Source organism: Dipodomys spectabilis, unplaced genomic scaffold (genome assembly GCF_019054845.1).
Source record: "Dipodomys spectabilis isolate Male_0828 unplaced genomic scaffold, ASM1905484v1 ptg000227l, whole genome shotgun sequence".
NCBI lineage: Eukaryota > Metazoa > Chordata > Mammalia > Rodentia > Heteromyidae > Dipodomys > Dipodomys spectabilis.
The window spans coordinates 6,840,692-6,854,928 of NW_024870904.1; positions in this window are offsets into that span (position 1 = coordinate 6,840,692).

Consider the following 14,237-nt stretch of genomic DNA (forward strand, 5'->3'; position numbering starts at 1 on the left):
GTTTTGATTTTGCTGGTGGTTTATTGGAGATAAGAGTATCACAGACGGGCTGAGAAGGTGGCTCAGTGGTAGAGCGCTTGCCTTGCATGCCTGAGGCCCTGGGTTCGATTCCTCAGCCCCACATAAGCAGGGGGAAAAAAGCCGGAAGTGGTGCTGTGACTCAAGTGGTAGAGCGCTAGCCTTGAGCTGAAGAGCTGAGGGACAGTGCCCAGGCCCAGAGTTCAGGCCCCACGACCGGACCCAAAAAAACAAAAATAAAAAAATAAAAAGAGTATCACAGACTTTCCTACCCAGGCTGGCTTTGAATCATGATCCTCAGATCTCAACCTCCTAAGCAGCTAGGATGACAGGCATGAACTACTTGACTGGCACCTGGCTGTTATTTTTTTTTTTTTTTTTGACACAAAATAAGAATTCTTTTTTATTTCCGGGAAGAATCGTCTTCCATTTTCCTTGAAAAGAATATGGGCTCTTCGATTCATCTTTCCTTTCTCTGCTTCATATTTCTGTATTGGGGGGGAGGGTAGTATTGGGGCTTTAAGTCAGGGCTTCCTGCTCCCACTGGGGTTTTCTGCTCAAAGCTGGTAGTCTACCACTTGAGCCATAACTCTACTTCCAACGTTTTGGTGGTTAATTGAAGATATGAATCTCACAGACTTTCCTCTCCAGGCTGACTTCGAACCATGCTCCCCAGATCAGCCTCCTGAGTGGCTAGGATGACAGACATGAGTCACTGGCACCAGCCTAGCTTTCTGATTTTTAAGTGAGCACCAGACCCTTGTGGCTTATAGTAAACAAATCACTCTCCTATCTCTTGCCACACAGATAAGAACTCAGAAATACCACCTCATTTGTCACAGCGGCTGAGATGCGCACAGGCCAAGATTAGTGTTTCTATTACACAGATAAATAATTCTTCCAAGATTAGGGACTTACTTGAGGTCACAGAACTGGCTCACGGGAGAAATGAGATAAAAAAAAAAATCATGCCTTCTGATTTGGGCTTCTTTGTGTGGCTTTTTTTCTAAGGGCAAGGCTCTATTCCATTCTCATGGAGAGAGAAAGGGAAATATTCCATTTAGGGCTTTCATTCATAGCCTGATTTACTTTAGAGCTTATACACAAACAAGCAGATGTGTGGCATCTGCAGTATACTTCTAAAGATAAGCCCTATGTTGCCTTTGCTTTTTTCCTTTCCTTTTCTTTCCTTTTTTTTTTTTTGGTCCAGGCGGGTCTGCAATTCCTGGATTCCAATAATCCTCCTGTCTCGGTCCCCGGAGTCCTTAAGACTACAGGCTCACATGACCATCCTCAAAGTTCATAGAATATCTCTTTCAATAGTCGTGCATGGACCAGAGAATCTGTGACCCACAGTTGCCACAATATTTTTTTGAATGTCATCTCGCTTATGCGTTTGGGGTGCAGCGACCAGAAGCTAGACCAAGAAACGCACTCAAGGTAAGCTGCAAAATGCATGAGCAGTCTTACAATTTCTGCTTTCCTCAAAGATAGATTGTAACCAAGATTAGATTTGCTTTCCCCCCTTGGGGGGGGGCGGTGTCCATCCATTACTCTTCTCATCACTGAGACAAAATGCCTGCTATCAACAAGCTAGAAGAGGAGAGACTTGCTTTTGTCCATGGCTTCAGAAGTTCTAGTCTGTCAAGATGCATGAGGGGTCGAGGGGGTGGGGGAGGGGCCGAGCACATGTGCGCGTGCACGGCGGCAGAGCAGTTCACATCATGGTGGCCAGGAAATCATCTCCTATCCAAGGACACACCCCTTCAGGGACCTATTTCCTCCTCTTCACCACCTTCCAATCATGCTGTCCTATTACAAATCCATTAAAGGATTAATCCATTCATTAGGTCAGAGCCCTCATGTTCTCTAATCCTATCTGCAAAAGTTCTCCCAGATACAGGGAGGTTTTTTTTTTTTTTTTGTTTTGTTTTTTGTTCCTACTAATCTCTTAGGAATTGTGTCTGGGCAGTCAAGATGACAATTTAGATTAGTCATCACAGGCAGTCAAGAATGGCTTCTATGACATTGGACCTCTGCTAATGAAGGCCAATAATCCCCGAGACAGGAGAAACACAGAAGATGGCCCTTAAAAATGCCCCCTACCTTTCTTCTTTAATTCCTAAATCCTGTCAAAGGTGAATCAAGCAGAGTCTACTGGTTCTAATTGAGATGCCTTAGTTGAGACACTGGGTCAGCCAGACAGCACACACAAATGCAAAGGAGAAAGCACAATGAAAGGGATTTGAGGCCCTGTCCATGGTTCTTCCTTAGGTATGAAGAAGAATGAACTACCAGGAAGGATTCCGGGGGAAAAAAAAAAAAGTCAAAGTATTTTCAAGTTGACTGTCATCCAAAATGAAGCAAAAAGATCTTTACAGGAGAAGAAAAATACTCAGCACCCAAATGAACATAAAATGCAAAGTATCTCTCAACCAATCAAAAACTACCAGGCAGGCAAAGTACATAGAAAAACAAGACCTCTATTGAGAAGGAAAATTAACCTGTTAAAACAGCCAGCCAGGACCTGGTGACTCACATCTGTCATCCTCGCTACTCAGGAGGCTGAGATCTGAGGTCACAGTTCAAAACCAGCACAGGTAAAAAAAAAAAATCTGTGAGACTGTTATGTCCAATTAACCACCAGATATCCAAACAGGGAGCTGTGGCTCAAAGAGGTAGAGCACTAGCCTTAAGGAAAAGAGCTCAGGGACAGTGTCCAGGCCCTGAGTTCAAGTTCTACAACCAACAAAAAAAACTGAACCAGGAGTCAAATGTAGTGGTGCACACCTGTTATCTTAACACTGAGGAAGTGGAAGCAGGAGGGTTGAGGGTTCAAGGCCAGCCTGAGTTCAAAAATAAATTCTCAATTAAAAAAAAAAAGGCTACAGGGAATTAGTCAAGTTTAATTTTAAGAAAGGAATTATACCAAGGAACCCTCCCCTGCATATACTATGCTTTAGTTAACATGTTTATGAAAATACATCTCTCTCTCTCTCTCTCTCTCTATATATATATATATATGACCTGTATTATATATATTATCTTAATTGTATTGTATATTGTATATGTATATACATTATATCTAAATTTATATATCACATGTATATATATATATGTATATATAATTTAAGTTTCACTTCAACATCAGAGAGAAAACATAACCAGGTACTGGTGGCTCATGTCTGTAATCCTAAGTACTCAGGAGGCTGAGATCTGAGGATCACAGTTCAAAGCCACCCCGGGCAGGAAAGTTCATGAGACTCTTATCTCCAATGAACCACCAGAAAAACCAGAAGTGAAGCTGTGGCTCCAAGTAGTAGAGCATTAGCCTTGAGCAGAAGAACTCAGGGACAGAAGCCAGGCCCTGAGTTCAAGCCCCACAACTTACAAAAAAGGGGGGGGGGGAATGCATCCTTTCTCTCTCTCTCTCTGTCTTACTCAATTCACTTCACATAATTTTTTCTAGGTCCATCCATTTCCCCGTGGGTGACATAAAGTATAAAAGTCTTAAGGCCCAAAAAAAGAAAGAAAGAAAAAGAAAAAAAGAAGAAGTGCATTTGCATTTTCCATGTATCTAGGACGCTTACTTGAAAGATGGCTTCTCAGCGTGATGTCACCCCTTTGTGATCACAGCAAATCAATCAGTAGTTGACGATGGTCAAAACAGAATGACAGACTCCGTTGGAAAACAAAGAACACTCATGAGGGGAGAGGCAGGGGTGGGGTGGGGGGCTTGGGAAAACATCTCTAGGAAGAGAGGTGGACCCCACTCCCAACTGCTCCATCTCCCAGGGGACTCCAATCTGTGACCATAACCTTCTTCACACACAGAGTTCACCGTCTGGGCACCTCCATCCATCTTCCCGTTGACAAATAGCATCATCAATCTTCCTTTCACCCTCTCAAAGGGAACCACAGCGCCCTTCCCAGACTCTCCTTGCCTCTCGCCTCTGTCACCTGGGCACCATTCTTCTCTGAGAGACAAACAAAAGGCAAGCTGTCCCCACACACAGCAGTCACAGAGTCTGACCTGCCCCTAAAGTCATGGGGAGGGGGGGAGGCCTGAGACCTGGGGAGACAGGCCAGCTGGAAGGACAGGACAATACAGGAGGTCAGAGGACGCACATGAATATTTAAGCGTGCACAGAAGCTTCCAAAGTCACCGCCCCCCAAAAGGGAAGCCTGACCAACCCATGGGCTTTGCGAAGACCCAAGAGGCCCAGCGTTGCCTGCGGAGAATGCTAGCGTTCACAAGTGGCTCCAAGGCCAGAACCCAACAGTGAGAAGGCACAGCGGCCCAGATGTTCATCTGCTCCTCATCCCCATGTCTTCCTTCCAATACCTCTCTGCAGCTCATGGTTTGAAATGCACTGTCCATGGGCCGGGATGTAGCATTTGCCTAGCAAGCAAGACCAACGTCCTGGGTTCGATTCCCAAGTACCAAAAAAGACAAAAGAAATGCCTTGTCCACGTGACCTTGAGGTCTTCTCTCTGATTCTATAGATGGGGAAATAATACTTCATTCAAGCCAAGTGAGAACTTGAGGTTTTAAGTTCAAGACACAGTACCAGCACAAAAAGAAAAGGAAGGGAGGGAAGGGGAGGGAGGAGGGGAGGGAAGGGAAGGGAAGGGAAGGGAAGGGAAGGGAAGGGAAGGGAAGGGAAGGGAAGGGAAGGGAAGGGAAGGGAAGGGAAGGGAAGGGAAGGGAAGGGAAGGGAAGGGAAGGGAAGGGAAGGGAAGGGAAGATCAAATCCTTAAAGAATTCTGTAGGGCTGAGTGTGGGAAAATGTTCACAGTAAGAGAAACCCTAGAAGTTGAGACCACCTCAATTCTGGTCTGCACATTGTCCCTTTTCCATATTGGCTCTAAAGTTGTTTATTGTTGTTGTTGCTGCTGCTGCTATTGTTGTTGTTTTGGTATTGGTACTGGGGTTTGAACTCAGGGCATGGGCACTGTTCCTTAGCTTTTCCATGCAAGGCTTGTACTCCACCACTTGAGCCACACCTCTACTTCTGGCTTTTTTTGCTGGTTAATGGGAGATGAGTCTTTTGATGCTCTGGATTTGTCTGCCCCAAGGGCTGGGTGTGAACTGTGATCCTCAGATCTCAGCCTCCTGAGAAGCTAGGCTAACAGATAAAAGCCACCAGTGTCCCCAGGCCTTGGGGTTTTCGATCGCATCATAAACTGGAAGAGAAAACTGCCCTTGACGCCTTCTGTTGCGTTCTTGTGGCTGTTCTGTGGCTGTTGTTTTTTTAAAGGGCTGTCTCCTCTCTGGGTTTATAGAATGTGTCCCTGGTACCATTCCACACTGATGCTAAGTGTTGATTACAGATTTCTGTCCATATAATTATCACCACACACCAGAAACTCTCTAGGTTTAGGTTTGATTTTGTGTGGTTTGGTTGTGCTGGTCCTGGGGCTTGAACTCAGGGGCTGGGCGCTGTCCCTGGGCTTCTGTGCTCAAGACTAGCAGGCTATCACTTGAGGTACGGCTCTACTTGTAACTTCTGGTGGTTAATTGGAGATAAGAACCTCCTGGACTTTCCTACTCAAGCTGGCTTTGAACTACAATCCCCAGATCTCAGCCTCTTGATTTGCTAGGATTACAGGCCTGAGCCACAGGCACCCAGTGATTCTCTTGTTCTTCAAAGCAAGTGTCACATGCAATCTCATCTGGACCATTGTCCCATCCTCGTTTCCTACCTAGATTCTTAAAAGGGAAACCACCATGTCTAAGCTGAACTGTGCTGAGAGACCTTAAGGAAAAATAAAATAAACCCGGGCACCTGTGTGTAATCAGGAGCTCCTAGTTCCGCACCCCCGTGCTGCCAGTGATGCGTGGAAAGTCACAGCAGGCCGTAACCTCCCTGAGCCTCAGTGTCTCCCTGTGTAGACAAAGAGGTGAGCGACAAGGTCTCGCTCAGCTCTGGAACTTGCTCCTTGGCCCCAGTGCTGCAGCTCCCTGAAGGATCTCGGCCCACAGCTCCCTCCTGTCTCTTCCACACTTCATCGTGAGAGTTCAAGAGGCCTCATTTTCATGTCTCTGTGACTCCATTTCCTGCTCCTCAGTAAAAGGTGACAGGAACGCCCTGATTCCCAGAATGACAGGATGTGGTCCATGAAGGAAAAAAAAAATACCCGTGAACAACACAGGTCTATTGTGGTGAACAGGAGAACCTGGCACTGCAGTAGAGGAGGAAACTGAAAGCTCACGCCTGTAACTCTAGCTATGCAGGAGGCTGAGATCTGAGGACTGTGGTTTGAAGCCAGAGTAGACAACAAAGTCCATGAGATGCTTATCTCCAATGAACCACCAGAAAGAAAGAAAGAGAAGGGGGAGGGAGGGAGGAAGGAAGGAAGGAAGGAAGGAAGGAAGGAAGGAAGGAAGGAAGGAAGGAAGGCAGACAAAGAAAGAAAGAAGAAAGAGAAGGGGGAGGGAGGGAGGAAGGAAGGAAGGAAGGAAGGCAGACAAAGAAAGAAAGAAGAAAGAGAAGGGGGAGGGAGGAAGGAAGGAAGGAAGGAAGGAAGGAAGGAAGGCAGACAAAGAAAAAAAGAAAGAAAGAAAGAGAAGGGGGAGGGAGGGAGGAAGGAAGGAAGGAAGGCAGACAAAGAAAAAAGAGAAAGAAAGAAAGAAAGAAAGAAAGAAAGAAAGAGAAGAAAGAAAGAAAGAAAGAAAGAAAGAAAGAAAGAAAGAAAGAAAGAAAGAAAGAAAGAAATAGAGATGAGGCTCAAGTGGTAGAGTGCTAGCCTTGAGCATAAAAGCTCAGGGACAGCGCCCAGTCTCTGAGTTCAAACCCCAACAGGGCACATACACACACACACAAAGGAGGCAATGAAGTCATCAGCTACCCAGAGCCTCTCCAGCCCCACTCTTCTTCCCTCAGTCTAGGCTTGGTCCCTGGGAGGGGCATGGATGAGTATCAGCAATCATTTGCTCCGTCCACAAATACAGCCTATGTTCAGGTATCTGAGCAGAGGGGGAGGGGGGCAGGATCTGACTTAGGGAGAGTCGGCCACCAGAAACACCACTTCTTGTTCAGCCTTCAGGAAAAGCCATGTGCAGAGGCTGGAGGCGTGGTTGGGTTGGTGGAGTACCAGGCAACGAGCAAAAAGTGTCGGGTACTGAGTTCAAGTCTGGGTCTCAGAGCAAAGAAAAAAAGGGAAAAGAACATGAAAGGAAAGGAAGGAAGGAAGGAAGAAGGGAGGGAGGGAGGGAGGGAGGGAGGGAGGAAGGGAGGGAGGAAGGGAGGGAGGAAGAGAGAAAGAAAGAAAGAAAAAAGGAAGGAAGGAAAGAAAGAAAGAAAGAAGGAAGGAAGGAAGGAAGGAAGGAAGGAAGGAAGGAAGGAAGGAAGGAAGGAAGGAAGGAAGGAAGGAAGGAAGGAAGGAAAAGGAGGCCATGTGCATCTCATGGATACAAGGCTCCCAGGAAGAACCCGACATTCTGTGTGTGGTGACTGCATATCCCAGTGTGTGACCTTGGACAGCTCCCTCCCTCCCTCCCTCCCTTTCGTTTCTTTTGACTCACAAGCACCCCTCCCCATACTTCACCCCCTCAGGGCCACAGATGCGTGGACAGGTTGAGGGAAAGATGTGACCATTTCGGTGACAATCCCCCCCTCCTCCCAATTCTCACTTCCAGTTGCTCTCCGAGTCTCCCGTAGACAATTGGCCGTGGTGCTGATGCGATTGCCCCGTTTCTGTGATGATGTATCCGGTACTGGGTCCTCATCATCTCAACAAGGGAACCACAGCAGCCCGGTGGGACCCCCACACCACCTTGGCTGCGAAGACGTGCAACATTCACACACAATTCGTAGAGCCCAAGAAGGGGACCCCTCCCCTCCCACCCACCACCCCACCCCCTAGCATTGTCTGGACTCCAGCTTTCCCCTCTAAGGCTCTGATTTCCCCAGGCACTGAGCTGAAAAAAATAGATGAGAAACCTCACCCCACCCCCCACCACCCTTCAGATCACCTCGGGATCTCTATGGTGATTGAAAACGGTTCGAATCACCCTCCCCTGACACCCCTCCTCCTCCCAAGTCACCCACTGCTGACATCCCCTGCCTGATTCCTGACCTCTGCCTCCTCCTAAAGGACCCCAGATCTGTGGGAATAGGAATGACATCCACCCTCCGCCTCCACCTGTCTCCTCGCTCATAAAAGGGAAATAAAATATATAGTGTGGGGGGTGGTGGAGGGGGAGAGATTGAAAGACCCCCATTTCTCATCGGTGGTCCAGCTCTTCCAAGATCATACATCCACGGCTGCCACCCTCTTCACCCCCATGCTTTCCCGGCAAGCGCTCAGAGGGACCGCCCCAGCTAGTCCTGCATTGCGGCTGACTGTCCTCCCTCACCTCCCCCCCTCCTCCTTCCTCTGGTGCTCCGAGCCTCCCCTCCCCACTGCGTGCGCACGCGCACACGCCCACACGCACACACACACGCACACCACTGCAGAGTCCAGGCTGTCCACAGACACCAGCCAAGGCTACAGATGGTGATCAGGGTGGCATCCATGGTGGAGAAGGGTGGGTTCAGCTCTTCCCCCACCCCCCACACACACACATACAAGTTGCAAACCAGCCACCTCTACCTCACGGGTGTTCGTTTACCCATCACCACCCAATCCCAAAGACTGCTCCCCAGTACGTGAGGGACCCCTAGCCATTGGTGGGTCCTCACCCACCCACCCCCATCCTTTCCTGGGACTCTTCTTGGCAATGAGGCTGGGTTTGGAAACTTGGGCTGCAAGAAGCCCACGGTTCCAGAAAGAAAATGGGTTTGATGCAGAAGGGGAAATCTTTTTTCTGTTTTTTTTTTAAGGGTATTAAACACAGCCTGGTAAAATGGTGTCGCTAGGTGTCTGACGTCCATAGCTTTGATCTCTCCACCCACAATCCCTCTGGCCTGTTCCTCACCACTCCAGGGACTTCCAGTGCTTCACCTGGTCCTATGCCCCCCATCACAAAAAGCTGCTGTCAGAACAGGTATGGTTCCTCACACCTGCGTGCGAAGGTCAACCAGCACTGTTTTCCTGGCTGTATAGATTTCCACATCGGGTCTCCCCTCTCAGTGTGGAGGCCCAGGCTGGCTGTTAGAGTCCTGGGAGGATGTGTGGATGGATGAAGGATGGGGATAAGGAAGAGACCAGAGGCCTATCTCAAGGGACTTCCTCACCAAAGGAAAGTTGTGGGCAAGATTACAGCAGTTACAGATTAAGGCTCACAATCACTCATACCCAAGTTTCAGACTCTAACTATGTGCCTTCAAGTGAGTTTCCTGTATGCTCTAAGACTCTGTTTGTCTATCTGCAATGCCAGGGGAAATAAATTTTAACTATTTCACAGACCAGAGAACTAAAATGACTATTACGTTGTGGCTAAAGGCACAGGTTCTTTCTAGTCAGATGCTGTGTTTAAGCCAAGCTCTGGACTGGGTGACAGTAGTAGCTCAAGACTATAATTCTAGTTGTTTGGGAGGCTGAGATCTGAGGTTTGTGGTTTGAAGCCAGCCTGGGCTGGAAAGTCCATAGGACTCTTATCTCCAAATAACCACCAAAAAATCTGGAAGAGGTGCTGTGGCTCAAGTAGTAGAATGCTAGCCTTGAGCAAAGAAGCTAAGGGACAGTTAGCAGGCCTTGGCTTCAAGCCCCAGTACTAGCATCCAGAAAAGAAAGAGAGAAGGAGGAGGAAGAGGAGGAGTGGGAAGAGGGGGAGGAGGTTGAGGAGGAGAAGAAGGAGGAGAAGAAGAAGGAAGAGGAGGAGGAGAAGAAGGAGGAGGAGGAAGAGAGGGAGGAGGAGAAGGAGAAGGAGGAGGAGGAAGGGGGAGGAGGAGAAGGAGGAGGAGGAAGAGGAGGAGGAGGAGGAGGAGGAGAAGGAGAAATAATAAAGCCAAGCTCTACAATTTACTAGCTACATGACCTTGGAAAAGCCATTTAACCTCTCTATCTTCAATCTTATCCCCTCAAAAATATTAATAACAGTACTTAGCTGTGACTGGTCATGATGAGGATTTAATAATTTAGTAAACATGTACAGTAATTTACAACAGCAGCTGGTACTAGCATACCATAGGCATTAATAAATATTAGCCATTAGTCATGTTGTTGTTATTTTTCAGAAAGTCCTTAGGGGCATTTCTGATTCTAAGTGTTCAGTATATGATGGTCATTACTGCCAGGCACGATAGTACATGCCTGTAATCCCAGCGACTTGGGAAGCAAAGGTAGGAGGACTAACAGTTCAAAGCCAACTCAGGTAAAAGGGGAGGGAGACACTATCTCAGAAAACATCATAAAAAGCTAAGGGATACAGCACAAATGCCTGCCTAGCAAGTTCAAAGGTCTGAGTTCAAACTCCAGTACCACCACCACCACAACAAAATGATTAATTAAATCCAAGTGACAGGGTTAGGAGTAAGGTACACTGGAATTTTCCTGACCTTCAAGCCACTGCTTCAAATGCAGTGGGTGAAATCACCCACCCTCCCAACGTGTTGGAAGAAGAGGGAAGGAAAGCTGGTGGCTCACACCTGTCATCCTAGCTACTCAGGAGGCTGAGATCTGAGGATCGTGGTTTGAAGCCAACCTGGGCAGGACTCTTCTGTCCAATTAACGACCCAAAGAAGCCAGAAGCAGAGCTGTGGCTCAAGTGGTAGCACAAAAATCTCAAAGACAGCACCAAGCCAGCCCAAGGATTATTGTGCGTGCGCGCACACACACACACACACACACACACACACAGAATGTAAGAAGCAAAAGACACTGCCTTGATTTCACTCATGTTCCAGTTGGTGTATGACCCAGCCCGTATCTCACTCCCAATGCTGACCCAGCTCCCAACATCGCCGAAGCTGTTGGCTGAAATGCTTCTCCCACGAGAATCCAAATTTCAGTCATTCTCAATTCTCTTCTAATGCCTGAGAGAAATGAGAGCCAGAGAGGGAAAGGCACCCAACCAAGATCACACAGCTGCTCAGCGACAGTCAGTACTAGAACAGACCAGGCCGAAGTTCAAGGTCAGAGCCACTGATCCAAGTTCCTAGAAATAGGAAGTTACGACCCACGGAAGTAATTCGGTGAGCCTTCCAGAGAAGCTATACTTGAAAACATGTGTCCTCTGCTCCTCACCTCCCCTCTGTGTTCCCTTGACCTCGGTGCCCTAGTACTTTGCAGCCATGACCTCTGAGGGGCTGTCGACTGCCCCAGGGGCTACCCCAAACGTTTATGCCATTTACAGTAAAGGCTACAAGGCTCATCCAGAAGGAAGAAACGTCTTAGCCCCAGCTAGGAGGTAAAGACAAAGACTATTCTGTAGCGATCGTAAGATGATACAGCCTCATGTTTATGATGCCTGTCTTGGCTCCTTCTGATTGGCCAGCTGCTGCTGGAGTTAATACAATTCTATCCAATCAAAGGCGAAGAAAAGGAAGCAGTTATCACCACTGCTGTTGCTGCTGGGTTTCTCTGCAGATGATACTGGGGAAATATTGGTCTGCAGAAACAACGTTCCAATCGTCCACATTAAAGCTCTGAGCAATCCTGCTTCAGTTCTCTGCAAACCTTCACTCTGGAACCGGACCACAAACCCTCAACCCCAGTCATTCTTGTCAACTCCAAAGAGATGTGTGCACAATTGGCTCCGGCCCTTGAGTCATGACTGCACTGGAAATAAATCTATTAGCAAGTTGTTGGCAAACATCACTCCACTCCAGATTCCATGAGGGACAAAAGGTAAATGTCATGTAAGGAAGGACATAAGACTTTCCCAGGCAGGACATAATTGTGCATTTATTAAAACACAAGTTCAGGTGCCAGCAATCCTAGCTAGTCAGGAGCGTGAGATCTGAGGATTGTAGTTCCTCAGCCAGCCTAGGCAGAAGAGTCCAGGAGACTCTCATCTCCAATAAGCCAGCAAAAAGTTGAAAGTAGGGCTGGGAAGGTGGCTCAGTGGTAGAGCGCTTGCCTTGCATGCCTGAGGTCCTGGGTTTGATTCCTCAGCACCACATAAGCAAAAAGAAAAAAGCCGGAAGTGGCGCTGTGGCTCAAGTGGTAGAGCGCCAGCCTTGAGCTGAAGAGCTGAGGGACAGCGCCCAGACCCAGAGTTCAGGCCCCACAACCGCACCCAAAAAAAAAAAAAAAGTTGGAAGTAGAGGTATAACTCAAGTGGTAGAGGTCCTTCCTTGAATGATAAAAAGAAAAGCTAAGGGACAGTACCCAGGCCCTGAATTCAAGTTCTAGTATCAACACATGTGTGCACGTGTGCACACACACACACACACACACACAAGCAAAGGGTGGAGCCAAAATAGCAGATCACAAGGAAGCAGAATGAGTCTCACCAGCTCAGTCAAAGCAGCCTTAGTGGGGGGAGTCGGGGGTGACTAAGGGTACCCTCAGGAGACCTGGAGACACCCTGAGACTCAGAAAAAGAAAGAAAGAGAGCGTCAACACTGAGTTTGTTGTGGTCCTTCACAGGGCAGAATAACAAAGAGAAATGAGAGAGGGGGAGGGGGGAGTGAACTCAGAAAGAGATACAGAATAGAAAAGAGACCGGACCCCATTGACATGGGAGCTGTAGCAGGTGCTATAACCTGAGAAGTATGGTTTGTCAACCACCAGGGGTGCCATCTTGAGAAGATCACACCCAAGCTGCAACTGGGTAAAGCATAAACTCCTGCACTTTCTGGGTCCCAGGAACCGACATTAAGCATCACCACCCTGTCCCGGCCGATGTCTCCCTGGTAGGAACACATGGAAGCAAAGTCCATGGACCAACATCTGGGGATACGCAACTCAGTGGTGCGCACTCTCCCTCCTCCCCTGCAAGGATGGCTGAGTAGCCAGATGGAGATGGTGAGGGCTGAGCCAGAGGCAGCAGTGGGCACAAGGACTGGGTGGGAGTTGGGAAGCTCAGAGCCTTTGTTGGGACACCTGGGATGCAGAGGCAGAGCTGAGTGCTGCACAATTGGGGAGAGAATAGATAGATAGATAGATAGATAGATAGATAGATAGATAGATAGATAGATAGATAGATAGATAGACAGACAGACAGACAGACAGACAGACAGACAGACAGACAGACAGATAGACAGACAGACAGATAGATAGATAGATAGATAGATAGATAGATAGATATGAAAATAGAGCAGAGGGAGAGGGATGGAGAAGGTGAGTCTGATCATGGTCCATTCTATGCCTATATGGCCATGTCACAATGAAACACCCAGGCAAGGCACTGGTGGCTCACTCCTGTAATCCTGACTACTCAAGGGACTGACATCTGAGGATCATGGTTCGAAGCCAGCCCAGGCAGGAATGGCCATGAGACTCTTATCTCCAATGAACCATCAGAAAGCCAGAGGTGGAGCTGTGGCTCAGAGTGGTAGAGCGCTAGCCTTAGGCACAATAAACTCAGGGACAGCACCCTCAAGTCCCACAATTGACCAAACTCCCTTGTACAATTAATTAATGCTAATAAAAATGGGTGGGGAGAGGGGAAACAAATAAATAACAGTTAATGAGACTGAGGCAGTAATAAAGAACTCCCAAGGAAAAAAATCTCAGGGCTAGAACGATAAACAGCTGAATTTAATCAGACTTTCTATAGGAAATAATACCAATGCTTCTCAAACTATTTCATAACATAGGAAGGGAGGGAATATTTCCAAATTCTGAAGATGATGTATCCTGATGCCAAAATTAGATAAAAACAAACCCAAAAAAGAAAACTATGTCTCAATAGCTTTTTTAAAAAAAGTAGATCCAAAAATCCTTAACAAAATACTTACAAATTGAATTTAACAGCACATTAAAAAAGATCATACACCATGACTGAGTTGGTTTCATTCCAGGAATGCAAAGATGGTTCATTTATAACTGTAATGCACACACATGATATCCATTGAATCAAGGGAAATCATCATAGGATCATCTCAATATATGTAGAAAAAGCTGTTGGACAAAATTCATCATTCCTTTCATGGTAAAACCCTGAAGAAACTAAGCATAGAAGGATCTTATCATAATGTAATAAATAAATATACCATATGACAAACCATCATCAATGTTACACTAAATGAAGGAAAACTGAAAGCATCTGCTCTCACATCATGAACAAGAGAGTAAACACTCTCCCAGTGTTTACTCAAGCTAGAGCTTGAATTATTAGCCAGAGCAATAAGGCAAGAAAAAAGAAATAAAAGAGATACAAATAA